Source organism: Dermacentor silvarum, chromosome 9 (assembly GCF_013339745.2).
Source record: "Dermacentor silvarum isolate Dsil-2018 chromosome 9, BIME_Dsil_1.4, whole genome shotgun sequence".
Classification (NCBI taxonomy): domain Eukaryota; kingdom Metazoa; phylum Arthropoda; class Arachnida; order Ixodida; family Ixodidae; genus Dermacentor; species Dermacentor silvarum.
Genome location: NC_051162.1, coordinates 136447644 through 136464195, shown reverse-complemented (window position 1 = coordinate 136464195; position 16552 = coordinate 136447644). Strand labels below are relative to the sequence as shown.

The 16552-nt window shown below is 44.9% G+C and overlaps 1 long non-coding RNA gene across 1 annotated transcript; it reads right to left on the bottom strand.

Annotated features, from left to right (window-relative positions):
* Positions 1 to 731: 731 nt before the first annotated feature.
* Positions 732 to 15339, bottom strand: LOC119464426 (uncharacterized). The gene is made up of 3 exons (XR_005194450.2): positions 15143 to 15339; positions 13948 to 13990; positions 732 to 1501 (listed from the first exon to the last, which is right to left on the bottom strand). It is a non-coding gene; the product is annotated as an uncharacterized LOC119464426 (long non-coding RNA).
* Positions 15340 to 16552: the final 1213 nt, after the last annotated feature.

Genomic DNA, 16552 nt, shown 5'->3' with positions numbered 1-16552 from the left:
TAAAATCGCCAACTATCATCACTTCTTTACAGGGAAATGACCCTAAATCATCGCGTAGATCCTTCAGAAATCGAGGTGGTGCATCCGATGCTCTATAAACAGCAGACAACAGTAAAGTGCGCCCTGAACAGAACAATTTCAAAGTAAGACTTTCGTGATTTTCTATCTGACGTAGCAGTGATGTTCGAGTGCCATGTTTTATCAAGACAGCCACGCCGCCGCCTCTAGTAGGACGGTCACGGCGAAAAACCTGATATGAGGGCGGAAAAACATCAGCGTCATCAATGTCGTCACGAAGCCAAGTCTCCGTGATAACAACACGGGGATCATAATCTAACAGGATGGCTTCTAGTTCTGTTGATTTATTAATGACGCTACGCGCATTTATGTTAATAATCTTCAGTTGACTACTAGAGGAACGTACAGGTCAGTCCATTCTAGAATTACCATGAGACAAAGGAGCCTTTATTCTGGTTTGCGCGTCTTCGTCCCAAATGAAGAGCTCCCCATTTACTCGCAGTTTATCATTAATGAGCGAAACAGTCTTTCCCTGTTGTTTTTCGCCCTTATCACTTGCCCATAACAACCTTTTCTGCAATGTCTCACGCGAGTAATCATGTTGAATTGATATATTTGTCCCTTTAAGTTTGTGTACGTTCTTAAACACTGCATGCTTCTCATTATAGTCCTGAAACTGAAGTTTAATTGGTCTAGTATTGCCTCGTCTGCCTAAGCGGTGAATTCTACCAACAGATAGGCAGGATACCTGTAGTTTTGTTGAAAAGAAGTTTAGAACTTTCTGCTTTAAATCCGAGTCTTTCTCATCAGGATCTTCCTGCATGCCAAAAATAACCAAATTTGATCGTCTACTGCGGTCTTCCAGATCGGTTAGTTTAGATTTCAAAATCTTCATTGATTTTTCGAGTGCTTCGACCTGGGCAGTTCGTTTTTCTATTTCAAGAAAGCGCAAAGTAAGATCAGACATGATTTTTCCCATACTGTTCTGTTGTTCCCTTAGTGCAGCCATTTCTTCAGCTAGTTTATTTTGCCCTGCCAACAATTCCTTCAGCATTTCTGCTGTTGAAGGGCCTGGATTAGTCTCCACATCACCACACAAAAGTAGTGCACACACAGAGAATACGTCATATGCAATCATAATACACTGTTGAGGGCACGGCAGGACCCGAAGGCCACGATAATCACTACGAAAGCTGTTGTAGCTGGGACTAACCTGCACGAAGTAGAAAAGGTGATTTCGTGACCACATGCCGCGTTCCGGTCCGCCGTACCCACTGAAGGTGTAGCTCTGCGGACGATCCTTTATAGGCAGGTCCGATGACGTAGTCGCAATAGATGGCGCTGTCGTCCCGATCTCAACGAAGGCAGGGGTTGCACCGTGAACTAGTTGAGATACTGTAGCACACGTGTCAGCACAGAAACACGTGTTAGTGACGGGGCAAGATTCCGGATCGAGCCTTCCGGCGAGACCGAGCAGAAGAGCCTGCACGAAGTAGAAAAGGTGATTTCGTGACCACATGCCGCCTTCCGGTCCGACACAAATAAAAATTATCACGATCAGCGGGCATCAACGCCCGCTACAGTGGCATGACGACAATGGCATGTCGATTCTTAAATTATAACGGCGACAACATGAGGACAATGAGATGACGGTATGACGACAACCGAATGAAGAAGCGAGAATGACGATGGTATGAAAACGGATGCATACAGCGTATGCGTGACAACGACGCAATGAAGATGATTGCATGAAAACGACGGTCTAATCACGATTGAAATATGACAGCATGATTACGATAGAATGACGAACAAGGAATGACATCGATGGATCGACGGAGGCATGACGATACTCAAGTGATGACGATGGTGAAACGACAGCGTGACGACGATGGAATGGTATGCAGTGAAGAGGATGGCAAGTCATGACGACGAGTGTAGGATGACAATGGCGTGATAATGACTGTAGAACGAAAGCTGCGTGACGCCGATGGCTTGACGACTGCATCACGAGAGTCGGATGACGTAGCTGGAGTGAGAATGATGGCACGGACTCACGACGACTTTCTGACAACGGAGGAATGATAGCGACTGTAGTGACTAACGATGACGGCATGACAAGGGTGCCGTAATCACGACTGGATGGCGGGAGTCTGATTAAAATACAATGACAAAGGAAGTTAAAAAAATTAGGGGGTTTTACGTGCCAAAACCACGATCTCATTATGAGGCACGCCGTAGTGGGGGACTCTGTAAAATTTGGACCACCTGGGGTTCTTTAATGTGCACCTAAATCTAAGTACACGGGTGTTTTCGCATTTCACCCCCATCGAAATGCGGGCCAGGATTCGACCCCACGCCCTCGTGCTTAGCAGCACAACACCGTAACCACTAAGCTACCATGGCGGGTGACAAAGGAAGATTGATGTCAACCAAACGACAAAGACTGTATGACGATGATGGCATGACAAAGCTAGAATGACAGCGATGCAAGGACCACGACGGCATCACGAGCACGAGCCCATACTTACTGGACCAAGCTATTCGACAACTTGGGCGACTGCGTCTGGGTAGACCCGCGGCGGTGGCTCAGTCAGCTAAGGCGTTGCGCTGCTCAGCACGAGATTGCGGGATCAAATACCGGCCGCGGCGGCCGCATTTCGATGGAGGCGAAATGCAAAAACGCCCGTGTGCTTGTGTTGTAGTGCACGCCAGGTGGCCCAAATTAATCCGGAGCCATCCACTACGGCGTGCCTCATAATCAGAACTGGTTTTGGCACGTACAACCCCAGAAAGAAGAAGATGGCGCGACGACGACGGCATGACGAGAGTCAGATCACGAGGCTGGAATGACGACAATGAAACTACCACGGCGGCATCACGACCAGAATCACACACCCACCGGTCCAAGTTGGTAGACAACTTCGAACACTTGGTCGGCGTAAGAGGACAGACAGACAGACAGACTGAAAACTGCTGGAGTATCGGCAAAAATGCTATACACATCAAATGTATGGCAGAATTCGCCTCACGATGTCTACCGACGGTAATGCGATTAGCATTGTAGCGACATCGTATTTCTGAAGTCACGCTTCTTTAACATCTTTAGTGGTCATTCAGAGATTTCTGTTACTCAGGCTATATGCGACGTACTTCGATATCGTCCTACTTTGCTATAGTGCTCGCTTGACAATGTAGCCCATGAGCTTGGCGGTATGACGACGACTCTATGATGCCGTCGCAGTGATGACGATGAAATGAGGAACAATGTCGATAGAACGACAAAGGCGGGATGACGAAAATCCGACGACGGTGCTTAAACGACGACCTGAGGGCATTGGGATGACGGCGATGGCGATGGCGTGACGGTATCACTACAAACGGATCACGAAGCTGGAATGACGGCCGTGGCACGATGACAACGGGTCCCATGACAATGGCAGCATAATGATGATTGAGTGACGACCGGTTGATATAACGGCCAAGGAGGGTTGATGTCAGTGGAACGACGAAGGCGGCATAACGACAACGGTACGACGACCACTGCGTGCGGGCGATGGCGTGATGACGACACAATGACATGACAGTGGTATGATGACGATGGCATGAAGACCATGGTATGAGGACAATGCGTGACGAAAGCCTGCGGGACGAAGATCGCGTGACGAGAATTAGATGAAGAAGTGATGACGATGGAGCGACCACATCTCGACGGTGATGTGACAACAAATGCATGACGACTGTAGATCGGCGATGGCGTGGCGACAACGGAGTGAACACGACGGCATCACGACAGTCGGAGTACAAAGCATGACGAAGCAATGACCACGATGGCATCCAGACCACGAGCTTTTGTGCTAGTGGACAAATGCACTAGGCAGGACAAATCAACTTGGAGGATGGCTTTACACATGTATACTACAAACTATCTTCAAAGACGCCAATTTTTCATGTGTACTCGGGATGACCCCACGGTGCTTTATACCATCTAGAAGGGAGTGACACAAGGAGCTGTGTTAAGCCCGGTATTATTCGAGCGAAGCTTGTATTGCCTCATAAGTGTCGTTGTTGTCGGAGGTGTGACCGCAAGAAAGCTCTCTCTGAAGCCGTGCGAAAACAAAAGTTGCTCGTCGGGCTGCAGATTCAAACCACCGACCTCCGGGTTGCGAGGCCACCACGCTAACCGATTCAGCCACTGTTTTTTTTTCTCTTACATACTACTTATTGCATTATGTATATGCGAAAAAATACTATTTGCAAAAAACGTGCAAGCACTAGCCAACACATCTCATATTCATGGCCTAGCAAGGAGCTGAAATCTTGTTGAGCACACCCTGCACACACAAAAAGTATAAGTATCTTTGAACTTAAAAAGATGGCAACGACAAGCAACGTAACAAGAGGCGGTACCAGTCCGGTTGAAACTCTGTCAAGTCACACATGTCCTTCAAGTGACCAATCATTTGAGCGTAGTGAAATTTCGATGAAAGAACAGGTTGAGCGTTTTGGTCCAACATGCGTGTCTTCCATAAACTATGTAGTCTAATTAAGAAAAACACATCAAAAGGCACGTCTTCTCCGTGGGGTGCAATCAAGCATCGGATGGTATGGTGATTCAAAATGAAGTCTTTGAGAGTTCTTTGGAGCACATCCCAAAATAATATTGCGTCTTTTCAACTTATGAAACAATTCTCTATTCGCAGGTACATCACAAAGGCGACAATTCACAGTGGATACAAAAATTCCTTTTTTGTGCCACCAAGTTTTCACAGGTAATGTTTCACTGTAATGTTAAAGAAAAACGTTTTTGTACGTGGGGATAAAGGCATCTTGCGGACTCGTTTAATTACGTCGTTCCCTGGCAAACTGGAGAATGTAGAACGGTAAAGTGGAGGTGGGAAAACATTGATATCAAATCTTTATACAATTGTTTGCTGTGTAGAGATACTCAGTAGAAAATCAAACCAAGAGGAACTGCACAGTCAAATATCTTTCATACATAAAACCCCACAGACAAGGTCGTTCAGAATATTGGGATGAAACTACCAGATTGGGTAATGCGTCGACTAAGTTAACTTGTATGAATGATCGTAGTATTGGGTGTGAAGTATCTCGAAAAAAAGAAGAAACGCCAAACAATCTGTCGCACAAATAGACGCACTAAGCCAAGTCCGCCAGCACCTACGGGTCTAAAAATATTATCTCGTCTCATAGGCTCAAAGGTAGAGGACCACACAAAAGTAGCGAATATTCTATGAAATCGTTGAATATAAGTCCGGGCACAATGAAGTATCTGCAGTACATAAAATATTTTTGTAGCCACGAACAATTTACAAACCGCCGCTCTACCAAATAAGGAGAGACGATGTGGCGTAGAGGTATCCGTATGGCGTTGAAGTGCCGGTTACATGTTCCCACCAGAAATATGCACTAAGCTTATATGCATCAAAAGGTGGCACGGTTGTCCATTCTATGCCAGCATATTCAGTCGGTGTACAAACCAACCAAATACCTGAGCTTTTTGACCAATTTATCGGTGAACTAGAAGAAGCCATACCAAATTTTTCAGTCAATGATAGCACATGGTCAATGCTCCGTTTGTCTGAGCAGAAAAAGGCAAGATCATCTGCGTAAGCGAATACTTTGAGTTCATTGCCCAAAATGTTAAAGCCATGAATGTCACTGCATTTTAGAATGCTTATACACAATATGGCTCTAAATAAAGGGCAAATAGAAGTGGTGATAACGGACAACCTTGTTTTACAAAGGAAAGAATATACACCGGCTCCGGGCAGATTACCATTAACAATTATTCTGGTAGAAAAGTTTGTGTAGCACATGCGAACACCTTTGTAAACAACGGAGCCAACATTAACATATCCTAAAAGTTTGAAAAGGAACACGTGGTTCACTCGGGCAAGTGCTTTTGCTAAACCAATCTGAAGCAATGCAATGTGGGACGAGCAATAGTGAAGAGTTGTTCAGGACTAGATGTAAGTTTGTTTGTATGGAACTGCCTTTCAATCAGCAAGTCTGGTGAGATCCAATGCCATTGCCTACTGGAGTCGATTGGATAAGACTTTTGCATAAATTTTGTACTCTACATTCGTCAGTCTAATGGGTCTGTAGCATTCTACAGACAACAATTTTTCTTTGTCACGACTTTTAGGGATTAAGACAAAATGACCTTTGGTAAATGATTGTGGTGGGCAATCTTCATCAAAACTAGCAGTAAATACATTAAGTAAAGCAGGGCTTAATACAAATTTCAAGGCTTTATAAAATTCTCCGGAGATTTCATCAGAACCTGGTGTTTTGGAAATTCACTTTTCAAATTTATAAAACGGATTTGATACTCTAGGAGTGAGCAGTCGTTCGCACGCTCGTTGAGCGTCATATCTGTAACTTCTACAACCTGTGCTGCCGCCCTCTAATTTCGTGTTCCACTTGCTGAAAATTGAGGTAGCATAAACATTTGTAACGCTAAAGCGTTGCACTCCCAGACCTGCATTGCTTTTCTGCCAGTCATCTTTTCTGCCGTGGCGCCATAGGAGCTGATCAAGAAAGAGCAAAGTAATCATAGCTGTATATTTATTGATTTAGGTGCTCCAGTGTCACCATTTCAAACATGCATCCGCCTCGCTTCTTCTACTTCATCCATGTCAGCTCTTGTCTGTCTTTTTCGCTGAGCAACAATCACTGACCATTTTCACGAGCATGTAAAAACGAAAATGACGATAAAAATGTCACAGTTTCACCCTACGGGCGAAGCATTGAATGCGATAGCAACACAGCAATGTCATACGAAGTAAGGTGAGCGGCTTTGGTAGCAATATGAATTGTAGTAAACATGAGCTGATTAAGTAAGCAGGTGTGCTGCGGCGTAAGTAGACCGACATGAAGAGAGACTCGATGACCACGAGGAGGCGCGTGTGAAACGGTGGTGTTGATGAGAAGCGCTTCCCGTGGGCAGCGCGAGTGAAGGGACACACCTGTAGCACTGCACTGCCGATCCGGGTAGCATTGCATGTGTAGCGTGCGTTGGAAAATGTGGCCCGACTATTACTAACTGTATGAACAAGCGTGGTGTGAGCGCGCACAAACAAACAGGAATAGATCACAAATTCACGGCTTGAAGCGGCAAAAAGATGAATGTCTCATGACGGAGATGAACAAGATTGCCTCCAAACTTGAGCTTCCGCCACTGACAGAAAGTGTCGTCTCAGCGCTTCACAGACTGGCCGTCTCGGGCTGACAAGATTCCTGCAATCATTGTCCGCTTTACGCGTCTGGAAACCAAGGAACAATGGCTCTCAAAAAGAGGGATCCTGCATACCGTCCAATCTGATCTGTATATTACAGAAAACCTGACACCGCAAAACAGGGTCCTAATTCGTGCAACCAAAACATGGGCTGATGAAAATCACTATCGCTTTGCATGGCATCGCAACGGGAAGATCTTAGTACGCAAATGCGAAGGGGAGCGTGCGCAAGTCATAAAATCAGTAACTGACCTTGAACGGCTGGTGAAATAATTATGCTGAGCAATGAATACGGTCTCTTTTCAATCATGGCACGCACCGATTGGGTTGATCCCAAACAGTTTTTCAACTTTGTTGGTCCTGCGCACAGAAAATCTATGCGATGCATCCACCTTAATTGCCAATCAGCAAAAAACGAATTTGATGACCTTGACATATTTTTGGGCAATTTGTCTTTCCACTTTGACGTCATAATGCTCTCAGAAACGTGGTATGAGCTGACATCGCTTTCTTGGAACCTCCCTAATTACCAGTGCTTTACACAATCCAGAAAAGCTTCCCGAGGTGGTGGCGTCAGCTTGCTTATCCACTCAAATTTTCAAGCGAATCGCATTAATGAATTCTGTGTTACAACTAAAGATTATGAAGTACTTTCTGTTCTTTATGGGCGGACCATCTTTTCCACTTTCTACCGCCCACCGACTGGTGATGCTGAGTGCTTGTTCTCGTTCCTTGAAAAGTTTCTTTTCTACACCTCTGAATATAAATATAACATTGTATGGGGAGGAGATTTCAATATAAACTTTTTTAGCACAAAGTAAAGCTAAGCGCGACCTTGTTATCCTGTTGCAATCTCATGGGTGCTTCAATGCTATCACAGCACCCACGAGAGTTACGTGTTCTACGGAAACGTGCCTAGATCTTTTCATAACTAGCTTTGCGCCATGCAGCATAAAGGCAGGTGTTTTGTCATACAGCGTTAGTGACCACATGTCAATTTTTCTAACTTTTGATCACGGAAATAAAAAAAAACTGATTTATGCGCAGATACCACTCAGCTGATTACACCTATCCGGCTTGAGCATTTTCGGGCAGAACTAAGTCTGATAAACTGGGACAATGTCTACCAAACGACGGACCCTGACGACGCGTTCAATATCTTTCTTGATAAGTTTTGTGTCTCCTACCAAAAACATTTTCCTTGTCGCATAAGAAAAAAGCGATCAGGTAAAATTCGCAAACCATGGATAACCAATGAATTGTATACTGATATTCAACTGAAAAATAAATTATATGACAAATTCAACAAATCCCGTAACATAGCTGACTTCGAAACATTTAAGAAGTTCCGTAATAAGCTAAATTCTCAGCTACGCAAAGCGATAACATGTTATAATGAGAATTATTTTCGGTCTTGTGAAAATGACAGCAAGAAGATGTGGAACAAATTAAACTCGCTACTCAACCGTTCACCGAAAGATCGTATGATAGAATGCATCGTACGCGATGGAAAAGAAATACGTGGTGATCGTCTGGCGGACGCGTTTAATGAACATTTTACTCAAATCGACAACCCACCAGTGAACATGAACACCTGTCAACGCCTGTCAAAGTGTCCGGACACCATTTTCTTGAGCCCGACGACTGTGTCTGAAGTAGTCACCATTTTCCACGAATTAAGGAATAGCACCACACGTGATATTAATAATCTACAAATCAGACCTGTGAAATATAGTATTCACATTGTAGCTCCAGTGCTAATGTATATCTACAATCTCTGTCTTTCTTCTGGTGTGTTTCCCTGTAACATGCAGATTGCTAAGGTACTTGCAATATTCAAAAAAGTAGATAAAAGACAAATGTGTAATTATCGACCAATTTCAATATTACCTATCTTTTCGAAAGGATTGGAGAAAATTATTGCCTTTCGTATAACAGTATTCACTGAAACAAAGAGACTGATATCTAATTGCCAGTATGCCTTTCGAAAACATTTATCCACGGAAATGGCCCTTCTTGAACAAAAAGAATTCATTCTGAACAACCTTGAAGTGCGCCTTTTAACCCTAGGAGTATTTATAGATTTCAGTAAGGCATTCGACAGTATAAATCATGCTCTATTGTTGCAAAAATTAACATATTACGGTATACGGGGTATAGCTCTAGACTTAATCACTTCGTACCTGAAACACAGAAAGCAGCTAGTGGAACTTGACATTGTATCCCATGTCGGACCAGTCAAGGTTGGCGTTCCACAAGGAAGCATCCTGGGGCCCCTCCTTTTTAATCTCTACGTAAATGACTTGGTTAATGTTGATTCTAACACAAAATATGTTAATTATGCTGACGACACCACTTTGCTGTTTAAATCAAACAATGAACATAGCCTCATAATGACCGCTAACCTTGTTCTAAGGAAAGTCCACGAATGGTCTGCTGAAAACGGTCTTAAAATTAATGCAAACAAAACCAAAGCAGTGCTGTTTCAAGCTAAAAATAAGAAAACTACACCAGAAACAGATCTACTTATAGGGGGCTCAAGAATTGCAATTGTAAAAACAATAAAAACGCTAGGTGTCTTCTTCGATGAGCACATGACGTGGAACACCCATTACGACTTCCTGGCTGGAAAACTGTCCCAAGTCGTTGGTGCAGTGTACTGCCTTTAATATCTTCCACGCAAAATAAAAATACTCATTTACAATGCTTTATTCTTAAGTCATTTAAATTACTGCTGTCTAGTATGGGGTACCGCATCAACAACTAATATACACTGTCTCTCCATCTTGCAGAAAAAAATAATACGCTTGATATGTAATAAGCCGTACGATGCTCCTACTCAGCCACAATTCACAACACTTAACCTACTTAAAATTCAAAATCTCTTTCAATACCGTTTGGCACTGACGTATCGCAAGGAGCTCAAGCACGCGGTAAGCGGAATCCGAAACATAGCTCGCCTACACGAACATGTCGCAGCCTATGACACTTAGGACACCTGAACAATGGAACATTCCGCACTCAAGAACCAATTATGGTCAACAAATGCTTCGACATACACTTCCGACTCTACTCAATAACCTCACCTTACGAGAAATAGACCTTCTGTCCATATGCAGCCTGCACAACTACTTTACGTCAAAATAATCCTTGTTAAACTAATCCTTGTTGTTTAATGAGTTTGTTTCATATGCAATACTGTATGACCTTTCCCCCCTTTATTTGCTTTAGTTTATGCTGCACTGAATATAGTGCTATGTTATGTTTTTTCCCTATTTTCCCCCCCTGTTTTCGTATAATAAGACTTTCTTTATGTAATCTATAACGCTCATGTATAAATTCAATATCTCCTTGTTAATGCAGACTACTTGTTTTTCTAATTGTTAAAGTGTATTACTACCTGTCTCGTATACACACTTTTTTTACACCTTCCGATCTATTTACTCACATGTGAGCGCCCGACGCCCTCTCTTGCCTTTGATGGGTTTTTGGGCTGGTCAAGTTGCCTGCACGCAACTTTTTATCCAGAACCCCACCATGTAATTCTTTTCATGGGAAATAAATTATTATTATTATGAATGATCGACTGCAGACAAAGACTGTCAAAACGCTGGCAGCAAGCGCATACGCCGCAGCGGCGAAGGTACGTGCTGTCTATCGCTTCAACGGAAACTGAGCGGCGAATGCACAGCGCATAAAGGTCAGAGCCGTGTGGAGATAAGAGACGGTGCGGGCGAGCGACGAGCGCGGTTGTTGGCAGAGTAGAAGTGCGTCCCCCCCGCTCCCTCCGGCGCTGGCTTCCCCCGTCCTTGCTTGCGCGTGGGAGATTGAGTGCATTCGCTCTCCGTGATAGCGCGCGTACCCGCACGCTTCCACTCGGGCATACGGCGCGCGGCGAAGATTTTATCTATACGGGACCTCACGGCGACGGCGACGACGACAGAAATCCGGTTGAAGTGTCCGTATAATTGCTATCGCAATAATAATTACTACTGCTGCTACTACTACACCTACTACTACTTCTATTACATCTACTTCTATTTTATTATTAATTAATTATTATAGAGGAAGTACAACAACAGTGAAAGCTATACATGAGATCCTAGGCAGTGTTTTAGCATAAGTGATGCGAATGTTCGTTTGCGATTATAGAAAAGTTTTCATGTGTTAAATCTGTCGCTTTAATGCAGGTCGACAGTGGAATCGACATTCTGTGGCTTAATTATCGTGATTGTTTTTTTAATTTACCATAAACCACATCTCTAATATCAAATCTCTTAAACGAACTTGAGTGGACTCTGGGCTTGGGCTTCCGTGTACTGGTGAGGGATAGTGTCCCTGTATACGCAGGGCCGCTCTTTTCCTCGAGCAGCCCGCACCGCCGTTGGCCAAACGTCGTCACGCCGTGGCAAGGAATATGAGTCGTTCTACTCGGCACAGAGAAGCCAACCTGGCGGAAACAACGCCGGTATACCACTTGCTTCAGCGGTTGTGCCATCGGCAAAGGCGCGTTCCCACCACGGCGTCACTTCTGGCGGCCGGAGCAGCGGTCTAATACCCGTGCCACACGAGCAAAGTGCACTTCGAGCGAGTGCACTTCAGCGCGCTGAGTGTCACTTTGGCGGTGCGCTGCTACACGAGAAAGAAAAGTGCTCTTTCAAATTGATTGCCATGGCAACCGGGAGTGAGACGGGAAAGCATATATTTACTAATATAAAAATGTGTGCACAAAACAGTTTATTATTGTTAGAAACAACATTTACAATCCACCTTTATGAGCGCCGGCAACGACGGCAACTTGACTAGCAACAGTCAAAACTACTCGATCACATTTTTATATTAGTAAATATATGCTTTCCCGTCTGACTCCCGGTTGCCATGGCCATCAATTTGAAAGAACACTTTTCTTTCTCGTGAAACAGCGCACCGCCAAAGCAACACTCAGCGCGCTGAAGTGCACTCGCTCGAAGTGCACTTTACTTTGCCCGTGTGGCACGGGTATTACTCTGTGCCGTGCTGACGGACCGTTGTCATCTACAGTAGTTATTAATGCGAAAGCATTACATACACCGTGAGGCAGAAAAGCCGGCGTCGTCCTCAACGAGTGGTACCAAAAATCAATGTGAGGTCATCAGCGTCTTGAATGAAATCAGTAATAATACAGAAGATAGTAAATGGTATGAAAGCGTTATTTAGTAGTAATTATGGGTAGTTATTGTGAACTAATGTGAATTACAGCGAAGTGAATTAAAGTTATAACAAGTGAGAGTAAGGTGACTTAAAGTGGAGTAAAGTGAATTAAGGTGAAGTAAAGTAGAAAAAAATGAAGCCTGCAGTTATGGCAGCGGTTTTGCTGATGCGCGAGGGGGAGACAGCGATCCCGCTTATCTGCAATGCGCTCGACGAGTGTGCGATTTTCTCGGCAGAAGAGGCACGAGTCCCGTTTGTTGCTACAGTCTGCATTATTCTAACGGGTGTCATTTCCAGCTTTTTTTTTACAGCATAAGCTGTTATGGGCTCATTCTAATAGCCATTTCGGTTCGCGATGGTGTCCGCCGCCGCCTCCGCTGCCGCCATTGGGGACCATAACCGTTATCGCCGGAAATAGTACCCGGTTCCCGCCGGGATCAAACCCGCACCCACTGCGTGGGAGCCAGATACTCTACCACTGAGCCACGCAAGCGCTTGCTATCGGGCAGCGGAAAAATGTTCTATAAACGCTGCCTAGGCAGGCGGGCAGGCGCAGACGACCCGAGCCTCCGCCAGTATGGTGGCGCCATCTAGGTAAGGCGCCTGCAAACGCAGCGCGCGCAGGCGCAGACGACGAGATACGATTCAGACGAGGCGCGCAATCAACACGATTCTGATTTGAGATGTGCGCCACGTACTCTGGATACCTCTTCGGTACACGTTATGGCGTCTCCTTGCAAGGTACGAACCGCTGCTGAAGAAGCGAATCGTAGAGCTACGTGCGCGGCTACAACCAGGCATCATCGGGCTCAGCAGACTACTGTGCAGAGAGCATTACAAACCGCAGCTCGCCGTCGACGCTGGGCGGACAGATCAGATCGTTCTCGTCAAAACGAGTGGAAGAGACTGTCGCGAAGACCCTGTTGTGCGTGGTGCCGAAATTGAAGCTACTCTTGAGCCGCTCCACCAGCTTACACTCTGACTGTGCTGCGTGTGCCATTCAGGCCTTTGGCTTTTTTGGAATGACAATTTCCTTTCGCTTGTGTGGTTAATGTATTGAATAAATTCCAGCAGCACATCTGTGTTCGATAAAATTTTACCCTATTCCGTTATGATACGTACGTGAGCCAGCATGCCATAGCGCGTGGCTACTGCGTTTCGGCAGGAGAATAACAGGCAGTGCAATGTTGCTAATAAAATTGCAAAATAAAGCACATTTGTACAGCAAGAGATACAATACACAAAAAATATTGCAGACATGAGTACCTCGCATCTACAGTACAAACTGCACATTTTATAGGCGCATATACATAAAGCTTCTTACAATTTCTGAATATGAAATGTCATGTTTTTTGACTTAGTATGAGAGAATCTTACCAACGCAAATCATTTATCGCAGCAGTCATCTGTGATTACTCATGAAAAAAAGTATAATTAAGCGAGACCGGTTGAAAGACTGAAGGCCGCACATTTCGCATACCCAAACACAGACGAGGTGGCGTTATCCGTGCTGGAGCTGTGATCTGGAAAAAAAAAAAGGAATATTATGCTTACCCACAACGCAATTGCAGGGAAAACATTTCAGCACTCTTTCTACAAAACGGTGCTTTCAATTCATCTACGTAAACTCTTATTACATTTTGTTATGGGATTTATGCTAAAAATATGACACAAAAATTTAACAATCCAGATTCTTATTTTAACTGCTACTATATTGAAATAACAGGTTTTGTAATGCTGCTTTCTCAACAGCTGTCTGAAAACACTGATCAGTCTCTTACAGCTAAATTATATTGATCACTGAATTTCCTATTCACTTGTCAATAGGGCACTGACAGATTAGTTTGCCCAACCTTTTTGTATACTCCTTGTCTTCATAGTTCTGCAGAATGCCGATTAATGGAAGACGATCTTCCAAAAGTTGGAAGCCACTCGTCAATGGTCTATGCGCATTTACTACTATAGAATAATTTGTTTTGCACAGGGGGAGCAATACTTTGCGGGAACCCCGGAGCGCGTGGGTCGCTCAGCGCCGACGTAAGCACATTCGTACGCATTGCGCGCCAGCGCGACCTGACCCGAAGGTAAATTCGTTTGTTCTGAACAAAGCATGTTCGCCTGCTTACTTCTCAGTTAACTACAGCGAACATCGCATATCACAGATGAATATTCGATAAAGAAGAACAGACAAGCAGGCGTTTTTTTTATTTTATTTTCGCGACACACTTCGCTGCGCAACGTAAAATGCACACGGCGCCGTAGCAGAGACGAGAAGAAAACGGCGCTTGCAGTGCTTCCTGCACTAACGCAGCGCTCCTTCAATTGGTTTCCGCACCTTGTGAACCTCTAGGTGACTTGCAATGTCTAACCAAGAACAGGTAAGTTTCTAACATAACCCCTTCGTCCATGCAGCAAGCATTCAATGATCTTCAGCAAAGTTATCAGTTTATTCCATAAAGCGAACATCAGTCGCCGAGATATATAACGAAACGCAATTTCCGTCAGCGGGTCAGCTAGCACTCACTCGTCTCAGAAGCTGCTGTCGATAGGTAGTTTCAATGTATTTACACACCACAGAGAAATATACCGCGTGTGGAATACCCTTCCTTTCGTCTTACAGCCGATAAGGTTAGCGGCTATTCGCTTCATAACAACTGCATAAAAAGCGTGCTTACCTTTCATTCTCTTGAAAGCGGGAAACAGTGGCCCTGCTGTCCCTTCTCGTGCTCGTCAACCACAGAGCCGCGCGGACCGTCTCGGGGACTTCTTCTGTTTTTGTACATCGCTGGAGCCACCGGCCGATACAGAAACAAAATGTTGCAGCGCACAGTACAAGGCAAAGGCATGCACGTGTGCAGAAGTGCAGAGAGCGGCAGGAGCAGACGAACGGAATGGCAGCCGAAGCCAAGGTCCATCTAAATAGAGGCTCTATTCTGGACATTCCGCCATTTTCTTCGAGGCGTGACGTAGGCACGACGCTTACAAAATGGCGCTGATGGCCCCGTTTTGCTTTCGTAACGTGACGCAAATTTCACGTTCAGCCTAAGAAACTAATGTAGGCATTGAACCTAGCGTTCTTTATAAAGCAAAACAATTTTCCTCCCCAGTAAAAATAAAGCAGCTAGCTCAAAGCGTATGATTATTCCATCCAAATCGTTTCTCGCTTCCGTCGTCTGCATGCGCACAAGCTGTCGTCTGCTTCATTAGCTAGGATGTGTGTCCTTGGGAAACGGAATGAGTCATCGTATACTGGCGCCCACGCGCTTGCTTTCTAGCTTGAGACAACATACGCGATCTACCAGTGATGATGAGCGCACGCTCTAGGCCGCGTTATCGCTATCTCCTGAAACGCAAGTGACTCGGCCCGACTCGTATGGCCGAGAAGCGGCCGAATTTCATCGATAGCGTTGCGCGCCGGCGCTGCAATCTCTTGTGCACTTCGCTGCTTACTCGCACCGCAAGAGGAAACATCAAGATGCCGCCTTGCGCACATTTCTTTTTATAAATGATAGTCACCTTTGTCATAGCCTTTGATGACGCGAAAAGCCATTAATATTGATTACAATACAAACACACTAGTAAAACGCGCAAAAAGTCGCAGAAAGTTTGCTAGTTTCAACCAATATTATTTCAAATGAACGTGTTTTTAAGAAAAATGATCGTTCAAAACACAAATGCCAACACCACCCGAGAGCGATGCAAATGCTATGAGCACGCGTTGTGAACAAAAGATTTCCATGGCCCCAAATGACAGGGAAAATGCGGCGATACGCATGCCTCTCGACAGCCTTTGCATATGGACGCTCATTACCATAATTCGCGCGGCTCGTCGCACCACAAATTATGGCGAAAAATCTCTGCAATGGCTGCCCAGCGCAACGTCACGCAACGTGAAATTGACGTTTACGAAACGGCCCATCCTGTGACGCTTTTCACGGGATATTCCTTCAGCCAATCAACAAGCTGACATGCCGGCTATCTTGGAACGCCACCACACATTCGCGAAATTGCAGATGCATTGCACAGGTATCGTCCATTTTCTTTTTAAAGCGCTAAAGTCGCAATATAGGTGCCAAGGACCACAA